This window comes from Episyrphus balteatus, chromosome 3 (genome assembly GCF_945859705.1).
Source record: "Episyrphus balteatus chromosome 3, idEpiBalt1.1, whole genome shotgun sequence".
Lineage (NCBI taxonomy): Eukaryota > Metazoa > Arthropoda > Insecta > Diptera > Syrphidae > Episyrphus > Episyrphus balteatus.
The window spans coordinates 50,782,434-50,792,605 of record NC_079136.1 but is presented as its reverse complement, the minus strand read 5'-3'; the positions used below and the strand labels follow the sequence as shown (position 1 = coordinate 50,792,605).

At 27.7% G+C, this 10,172-nt stretch overlaps 1 protein-coding gene across 6 annotated transcripts in view; it reads left to right on the top strand.

The window, feature by feature from the left end:
- Positions 1–3,419: 3,419 nt before the first annotated feature.
- LOC129916700 (acetylcholine receptor subunit alpha-like) overlaps positions 3,420–10,172 on the top strand; it is a 206,406-nt gene continuing 199,653 nt past the window's right edge. For all 6 annotated transcript variants that reach the window (XM_055996804.1, XM_055996802.1, XM_055996806.1 and 3 more), the window contains exon 1: positions 3,420–4,974. The gene's annotated coding sequence lies outside the window, so the exon portion shown is untranslated. The remainder of the gene's footprint in view (positions 4,975–10,172) is intronic.

Sequence of the window (10,172 nt, the reverse complement as noted above, 5' to 3'; positions counted from 1 at the left end):
AAAAAATTAGTTTTTTAAAAAACGGCTATAACGATTTTGAAAATTTTTTGTCCAAAAATGCATCTTAATATGTATATCAATCAAAACTGCATACTTGTTTTGGAGGGCAATTTGATTTCAGATTTTATTTTATTTTTATTTTTTTATTCCAAAATTCTATAAAAAAAGTCTTAAAAATCTAAGCAACTTTAACTCTAAGAGCAAGTTCTTGCGACCCAGTCGTGCATTTTATTTATTTATTTTTTTTTTTTCATTTTGGTTTGTTGGACTGTATATTTTGATCCTAAAAATTATATCCAAATGTCACCTCTACGGAATCTTAAAAAACTCTTAACTTCCAAGTTTGAAAAGTTGTAAAAGTATCAATTGACAAAAAAAAATAAAATGCACGACTGGGTCGCACGAACTTGCTCTTAGAGTTAAAGTTTCTTAAATTTTTAAGACTTTTTATATAGAAATTTGGAAAATGTAGGTACCTACTATATAGGTAAAAAAAAAAAATAAAATTAGTTTTTTAAGAAAATAAAATAAAATCTGAAATCAAATTGCCCTCCAAAACAAGTATGCAATTTTGATTGATATATTAACATGCATTTTTAGAAAAAAAAATTTCAAAATCGTTAGAGCGGTTTTTTAAAAATCTAATTTTTTATAAATAATTTTTTGGAAAAAAAGTTTTAAAATAATATTGGTATGCCATTTTGTAAAAATCACTAATCAACATCTAAAAAAAAAATTTCAAAAAAATTCAATGTCCCGTTTTCGAAAATTTGATTTTAGAAAAAATAGTTTTCAACATTTTTTTAAAAATCCAAAAATTATTTTTTTTGAAATTTTGTTTTTGGTTTATATTTAAATTATATAAATGCTTCTTCACAAAAAGTTTCGTTGAAATCGAATAAGCTCTTTCAGAGATAATCGGATTTGAAAAAAACGGTTCTATGGCAGGTACCGTTAATAATGATTTTCAAAAAAAATTTTATTTATTGAAAGATAGACCTTGTCTTAAAACTAACATTTGAATTTTTTAAACAAAATCGTTGGAGCCGTTTTTGAGAAATTTCAATTTTACTAAAATCGGTATATGACAAGTACCGTTATTTTTGGTCCAAAAAAATTAATTCCAAAAACCCCTCTGGAGAGGCGCCAAATAATGCTACATACCAAGTTTGACATCAATCGGTTCATCCGTTTAAGCTGTAGCTTCGATTACAGACAGACAGACTGACAGACGGACAGACAGACGGACTTCCGGGACCCACTTTTTTGGCATTCTCTACCATCGTAATGTCATGGAAAAATGCTATCTCAACTTTTTTTTTTGTACGAATGCATAACTTGATATATAGTACCTATATCGCAAGTAAAAATTGATTTGAAATTTAAAAAAAATATATTTATTGCAACCAAACAAAAAATTAGCATTAAAAAAAAATTTCATTGCAACTGAAAAATATTTGCATTGAAAATAAAATTTTTATTGAAAATTCAAATATTTTGCCCTAAAAAAAATTATTTTATTGCAAATAAAATTTTTTTCTGCATTTAAAAAACTCAATACTTTTTTTTTTACTATTCAATGAATCTCTTAAAATTTTGACTATTTGACTATTTAAAAAAAAAAACTATATGCCAATCAATTTTTCAGATCTCACAAAAGAAAATTTAAACTAGAGGCCAGGAAACAGAGGTAAAATTAAAATCACTTATCGTTAAAAAAATTAGTAAGTCGCCATATAAAATCATTTGGTTTCATCTTTTTGGTCCCTGAAAAAAAAAAATGTTTTATAATGTTTTAATTTAAAAACTAATGCGGTCACTGTGGCGTATGTGGAACATTTTTCGTATATTGAAAATATAATAAATAAATAATTTACAATTATTCAATTATTTAAAAATCTTTAGACAAAGAGGAGCAGGAAATGAAAAATGTTATAATACGTGAAATATTTCCAAGATATTTCCGTAGATGGAATGAAGTTAAAAATTTTTATCATTCAACTAAATCGAATATGATTGAACATAACATTTAAATTATTATCAATGGTAAAAAACAATAATGGAATTAGGTAGGTATTCTATTTTAATACTTTTGCTGGGATAAATTTCGGTTTCAATAAACTCCAGTTTTTGAAAGATAAATAGGATTTTGTAAGTGGCCAGGCTTAAATTGAGCCATCAACGAACGCTTTTAACTTTTTAACCTAGAGTAAATACCTTTTTTTATTTGCTTTTTGGTTTTGGAACCCGTAGTGACACAACACCACAAAATTCACACACCTTTTTTAACCGTTCTGTTGACTTGTTTCCACTTCCATTTAAAATAAGTTTTCATAAATGTTACCGATGCTAAAATCAAACATATGCAATGCTTAATCAAAGACTTGCTAACTTAAAAAACCAAAATTGCATATTGAAAACAAAACCTGAATACAGAATAAACAAAATTTTGCTTCCTAAAGCAATTAAACTCCTCAAACTGCAACCTTACAAGATAATAAAGTTAACCTAGGTTATGTTCCACACCAAAAAAGGCTAACGCATTCTCATACAAAAACCCATCACACCCTCTTCTAAATATCAAAAAAATAAAAAATAAACTCTGGTAGAACAAAAATTTTAAAAAATATTACAAAAGGCATGTTAAAAAATTGTGTACACTCATATACAAAAGCGTGTTTGTGTGTGTTTGTCTTTCCACGCGTGTGTATGTATAAACTGACCTAATTTCTATCCTAATACTAGGTCACTCTTTATCATCCACAACAAAAATAGTGTTCCTTCGTGAAGGCCACATTAAGTGCCTCTCCATTGCCATCACATCTCTTTACCCACATAAATAATAAATATATCCTCTACTTGCAATGTTTTTTTTTGTGTACGAGTAAAAAAGTAAACGGCTGTATATGTCGATGCTGGGTTTTTGTTCTCATAAAAGAAAAAAAAAATACAAAGAAACAAAAAAAGGAAAGAAAGAAAGAAAATTTGCGCGTTTCTATCCTTTTTCGATAAAAATCTGATAACAAAAAAAAACGCAAAAATTTCTCTCGATTCCAACACAAAACTTATCCCCTTTTTCATTCTGCCTCCCTCTATCTTTTTTTTTTATCTTATCCCAACAATGATGTCCTATTGTGAATATGGTTTAGGATTTTCGTACAAAATCATATGTGTGTAAGGCCATGCGTCAAAACAGCTGTTTTCCTTTTTCGAAAGCTTTTTATTTTCTTCATTTATCCTTGTACACAATGAACAAACGATGATGCTTACGTTCCACAACAAAACTGAGATGACATCAACTTCCGTTTTAATCTGAGAGAACAATTATTGAGAGAGAGAGAGATTTTTTGGTCCTTCGAGCTGGATTCATCGAAGAAGAAAATTCATCTCAAAAACTTCTCTCAGTCAGTGAATGGATATCGTCGTGTTTGGTTGAAGTTTTTATTTCTCGCGTAAGAATCCGTTACAAGGATAATAGTTTTTATTACAAACAAGGATATTTTTTAGGGTGTTTTCCCTTATTTTTTTCCTCCAAAAAGGATATTACAATCTCTGGATGACATTTAAATGCATTTTATGAAAAAAATACCAAAAAAGGACATAATTATTTTCATCCTTTTTATGTGTTTAAGTGTTTTTTTCTGATTTCTTGGTAGAATAAAAATCATGTCCTTTTTCTAACAATTTTTTAGAAAAAAAAAAAACAAGTGCTCTCCCAGTTAACTTCTCTCAATTTATATTTACGTTGTTGTCGTGTGGCTGTGTGTGTAGCTCTGACTCTAAAGCAGAGTAGGAGTATCGTTGTCGTCTCTCCGTCTGACCTCGTGCAGTGAATCATTGAGTGAAGTGAATCGCACAGGACCTTCATTCATGCAGTTGTCCTGTGACGTGTCTCTACTGCACAACGCGCTGTGTTTTTACTTTGTATAAGAGCCAAGAAGTGTATTTTTTGTTTGCGTTGTTCTTGTTTTTGTGTTCAAAAAAAAGGATACAAATCTAAAAAAGGATCCTCTCGGAAAAGCGAAAAGATTTAGGTGTGGATTTCGTGGGCGGTGGCACACACAAAAGGACCAAACCCCAAACCATCTCTAGACCGCATTCTGAGCGCCTGCTATGCCATTCATTAATGCAATTATATCCTTTTCAATTCTCAGCATTAGAGAATGAAAGGCAAAAAAAAAGAAATGTGTGAGTAGCTCCTGTCAAGAACAACAACAAAAATAAAAAGAGAAAAGAATTATACAAAAAGTAAAAAAAAAAAAGGAAAATAAGAAAATTCATATAAAGGAAAAGTGTGTAAGAAAAGAAAATTATGTAACACAATACAAGACGGGCAGTGAAAATTCCTTTTTGGTGGGGGATGTAAACCAAAAAGAATAAAAAATAATAAATGCAAAAAAAAATCCTTAAAAGTGTTTTGTCCTCGCGAATGCGTTCGATGCAGAAAGCAGGACCAACACACAAAACAAAGTGAATGAATGAATTATTTTTATATAAAAATTTTAATGTCCTTTCTGGATGATCCTTAAATAGTGCATTCAGATAATTGTAAAAATATTTTCTATCCTCTTTTATTGAAAATTAGAATCCTTGCTGTTTAAAATGGTGTTAAGAGGAATTTGATGATGAAAATGTGCGAATAATTCACAGATTGTCAATTGTTTTTTGCAAGGATATTAAAATTAACGCGTGTGTTTTAGTGAATTGAAAAGTGTTTTTGTTATAATTTTATTCTGTTTGTCCTATATTTTGTGTGTATTGTAGTTATGCAATGATGTCCTTTGGTGGAAATACTTTAATTTGTATTCTAGATCATCTAGTTTAGCAAAACCGGAAGTGAAACCGCCCATCAAATACAATATATTATATAAGTTAAAAGCATAAGGATATATTTATTATTATTATTATTGTCCTCTGTGTGTTTTTGTTTTCGTCCTGTGGTCCTGGAGTCCTTTCTTCATATTTGTAATCAAAGTAAGTACCTTACTACAAGATTAGTGTTGTTTTTCGATGTGAATAGTTTACTTTTATGATTTAATGTGTCTTTCCTTCCTTTTAAGGACCAAAGTGTCCTGTATATTTTCTCTCTATCTCCATGTGGTTTCCATAAATCCTGAGAAATATAACAAAAAAAAAATAAGAAAAAAGAAAATGAATAATTTATGAATTTGTGAACACAATTGCCGAAAGAGGATATTATTTAGCATTATATCCTTAATCTCTTTATTTTCATTTTATGTGTGTGAGTGTATATGAGAGTGTCTCGTGCTCTCAGACAAAGCCTAATCTTTAACATTTTTTTTTTGTGTTTTCTTTTTTTTTAATAATTCTAAAAGGTTATTTTATGTGTGATAGAATATTATAAGATGTTATTGTTCTACTACTTTTCATATCCTTTTTTTTGTGGGGTATGTGTATGAGCGAGGGAGGATGGAAAATAAAGGTGAAAAGCAAATTTTAATTAAAAATACGTCTTTAATACGAGCAAACTAGGTAGGTAGGTATAAAGTCCTCGTGTCTACTCTTAAAGTTTGTGATGATACCTACTAATTCATCTTAAGTGGATTATCAGAAAAGATAAATTTATTATATTGAAAACTTGGTCCTTTGGAACAAAGTTAAGATAAGTATTTTATATTAAAAAGCTTTGCATGAGTATGTAAATGCATAAATGCAAATTTATATTTGTTTTATTTTTGTAATTATACATGCTGACAGAAACAAAAAAAAAACTCATGTGTAGGTGTTAAAAACTTTTTCAATAAGTAGGTAGTGTGTGTGTTTACTATAGAAGAACATTATACATATATATATAGAGAGATTATTATCCTTTTGTTTATTTTTCTGATGAAGCGGATAATTATAACATAAAAATTGATTTAACCAAACAATGGGTGCTGGCATAAATTGAAATTTTTCAATTAAAATAGTGTTTGTTAATTTAAAATAAGGTTGTTAAAATAGTTTCTTTATTTTATAGTTTTAAGGACATTGAGTAGGTATGGTTAAGTGATTTGTTGACTTTTAGAATTTCTATAGATGGCATTTTTTGTGTGTTGTAAAAGTGATTTAAAAGTTTACTAAATCACTTTAAGTTCAAAATGAAAATATGTAATTAATTTAAAAACAATAGTGTTTTGTATTGCTTTGTGTGGGAAATAGGATTTGAAATTTTTTTAAGTCACATGATTAGGTACTTAGTATGGCTTTGATACTGTAGCATTACAATTTTTTTTTTTTTTAATTAAGTAATGATTAAAGTAGAGTGATGTAGCTTGTTAGTTATCGAGGTTCTTGTGTGTATTGATTTCTTTTATAACTTTTATGCATTTAAAACTTAATATTCATACACTATTTTTGTTTATTAAAGAAAAATTAAAAGATTCAAAAAATAAGTTCATTTTTTAAGCGATTTTTTATATGGTCGTGTAACTTTGTTAAAGAACGTTGTATCGGAGAATCCAAATATAAAATTCAAAATCGAAGTTTCTAGTTGAAATATCTTATGATTAAAAAATTCGACACACTGTTTGTTATTTTTATACCTTGATTTGACCATATCCTGCTGAAAAATAGGTCTTTATAAGGATAATTTTAGTTTATTGATCATTGATATTTTTGCAAGCAATGATCACGAACAAAACTAAATGATAATTTTTGTATTAGTTAATTTTTGGGTTAGCTTAATCTTGTTTTTTTAAGATCTTAAATTCCAACATTTTAAACAAAGATATGGTCATTTAGAACTCATTTAGAACGTTGATAAAAACTACAAAATACATGAGCTCTCATTGCGGACTCCTATTTTAGGCAGTTAATTCACCCAATACTAATTGTCTTACACATTCAGTCTAAATAATATAAAAAGACGTACAAAACCAACTTAGATATAATAATTCAGTTCAATTTGAATTTATATTGAAAAAAAAAATAGAAACATTTTACATGAACAAAAATTTAGTTTCGCATTTTAAAAAACGCAGGAACTGATTTTTAAATGTTCCTTAGCAAACGGATTTTAAAGTCTATTGGCTAACAACTCTTTATTGTTTACACTTCTGTAAAAAATAAAGTCATGTTCATGACTTTGAGTTTTCAACAAGTAGGGGCTAGAACCCTCAAATAAAAATTTCCAATTAGAAAGTTTTTATACCTCTAAGCAGGGTTCCCAGGTTTTCAAAATAAAAATCCCCTTTTTTTAACACCAAAACGTTTATTTTTCCCCTTTTTCGTAAAAAAATCCCCTTTTTTCCAGAAAAAAATGCAAGTATTTATTTAAAAAAAAAAATTTTTTTAATCTTTTTTTAAACATATTAATTTTGTATTTAATTTATTCATAAAAATAAAAACTTTTTAATGGACATAAGTAAATAAAAAAAAAACTAACAAAAATGAAGCTCAAAATACATATTTCATTTTCAAACTAAAAACTGTCAAAATAAAATTTATGAAGTATGGAACTACTTCATAAATTTTATTTTGAGGGTAAATCTAATATAAAATATCAGTGCTAATTTAATAAAAAATGGATGTTATTTTCTATATTTAATGTATTTTTGTAAATCATAGAGTATTTATGCCGATTAAGGCAGGATTTTTTAACAACGATGTCTTAAAAATGTATAAGTATTTTTTTTACTTTTATTTTTTTACTGCCGCGGCTGCTGGCCGAAAATATTTTGAGGAGTGAATTAAAAAATGGAAGCACCCTAGTTTTTAGTTTATTAAAATATCCACTTAGCGTGGAATACGATAGTTTATTTCGAAATTAAGTTTTATGTAAATTGATTCCATTGTTCAAAGATTATGTCTAACGTTTTTGTAAGTTTAAATTTTTCCCCTTTTAGATATTTTTTCCCCTTTTTTATCCCCGTCCCCTATTTTATCCCTTTCGTCTAAGAAAATCGGCAAAAATGGTGATTTTCCCCTCAACCTGGGAACCCTGCCTCTAAGGCCTAATTTATTCACTCTCCGTTTAATTTTAGGTCCATTCAAATTTTAAAATTTCTTCTTTTTAAATGAGGACTTTAAATTTAATGGGTAGAGTGTGGATAATATCGTCTTTAATTTCAAATTGTTTTAAATCCCTTCATAACAAAAAATGATTAAAATTAAATGAAGGAAGTAAAGTTGTATTAGTAAATAAATTTTAAAAATCATTGTAGATAAATAACAGCTTTTTAGAATTGTAATATGTTATTATTTTTAAACAAGTGTGTTGCAAGTTATGGATATTTTAAAAACGTCATTTTGTCAGGTTTTATAGTAACGCTTATCTTCAATAAATAAAAAATACTCTAGTACTATATTTTACGATTAGTTTATAACCATTTACATGCAGTTTAAAAAAGACCCATAATATGCTATTTTCACGGTTATTTAAATTAAATTTACGGTTTTTGATATCAAGCAATTTAAAAAAACAATTTTTATTTCTTTAAATAATTTATCAATTTTTTTTTTAATAATCATTTTTATCAAAAAAAAAAAAAACAATGGTTTTATGGTTTTTCTCATAGTTTCTATTGCCAGAACAGAACGAAATTGAAATCCGAACACACTGCAGTAGTACCATGTAGACAATATACAATTGATATGATGCATGTTTTCATATATTTCTTGGTAAAATTGTATGTTTAAAATCAATTAAAAAATAAAGTTATTAAACAAAAAAAAGTATTAAAAAGTTACGTATACGTCATAGTGAACATTTTTTATGTGTAAACTTTTTTATTTGATTTATTGGAAACTTAAAAAAATAATATAATAAAAAACAAATATTATTTGTAATCCAGTTAAATAAGGGTTTAACCTCGGAATGAATGTTAGTAGAAATTTTTTTTGCTCAATATCTTCTTTTTGCCATTCTATAACATATCTCAAAAGTCTAGAAAAATCTCATGTCCGCTTGTCGCGATTTCAAGGTCATATCGCGAAATGGAGATTTTCAAAATTATCAAAAATAGGCTATGGTATTATATACACATATGATACATGATTTCAAGGTATTTTTTAATGCTGATTCCAAAAAATCTAAAATTAAGACAATCTGACGTCTCTGGAAAAAGTTATACCTGTTTTTAATCTGTCAACTCATATTATTATAACAGTTGCAAACTTACTGCCGAAAAACCCTTAAAAGTTATGGTAGATGGACCAAATTTTGCATGAAGATTTTTTGAATTCATTATTATTAAAAATCAAAACAATCTATTGCAAAAAATATATATACCTACGAAATAATGGTATTTTTTGATGGAGGGGCAAATTTTAGGATATGCACTAAAGAAGATTCTTGTTCATCTTAGGAATAAGTGCAAATAGGCTAACTTTTTCATTTTAATCTTTGTTTGGATATTCTTTAACTACCCTCAAAAATCTAAGAAAATCTCATGTCCGCAAGTCCTAATTTTCTTGGTTTGAAAATAAGGTGCAGATTTTTAAAAAATTAATAAGAAAAGTTTAAATTTTTATATGTATACCAACATAAGCGACATGATTTAAAGGTATTTTTTAACACTAATTCCAACAAAACTCACAAACAAGTCAACCTGACCATCCCTGAAAAGTACCTAATGCACCTTATTCATGTTGATCTGACACAAATATCTGAAGTGTAGTTTTCCAATTTTTTAAAATCTGCACCTTATTTTCAAACCAAGAAAATTAGGACTTGCGGACATGAGATTTTTACCTTGAAATCATGTATCATATGTGTATATAATACCATAGCCTATTTTTGCTAATTTTGAAAATCTCCATTTCGCGATTTGACCTTGAAATCGCGACAAGCGGACATGAGATTTTTCTAGACTTTTGAGATATGTTATAGAATAACAAAAGGAAGATATTGAGCAAAAAAAATTTCTACTAACATTTATTCCGAGGTTAAACCCTTATTTAACTGGATCATTAAAAGAATGAAATTGAGCTGGAAATGTTGTGAATGCAAGGATTTAAAAGTCTGTTTAAATGGTAAAAGATGTATGAGAGACCTTTTAGTAGTTCATATGACCTTTTAATAGTTGCATATGACCCTGAAAAAAAAATGATGATCGAAACAATTCTCCCCTATTCCTCCAAGTATCTAATTAAAAACTTCGATTCAGCTGTTGAGGAAGCAAAATTTCCTCTGAAAACGCATTTCAAACACGTAACGGCCGGTTACACCA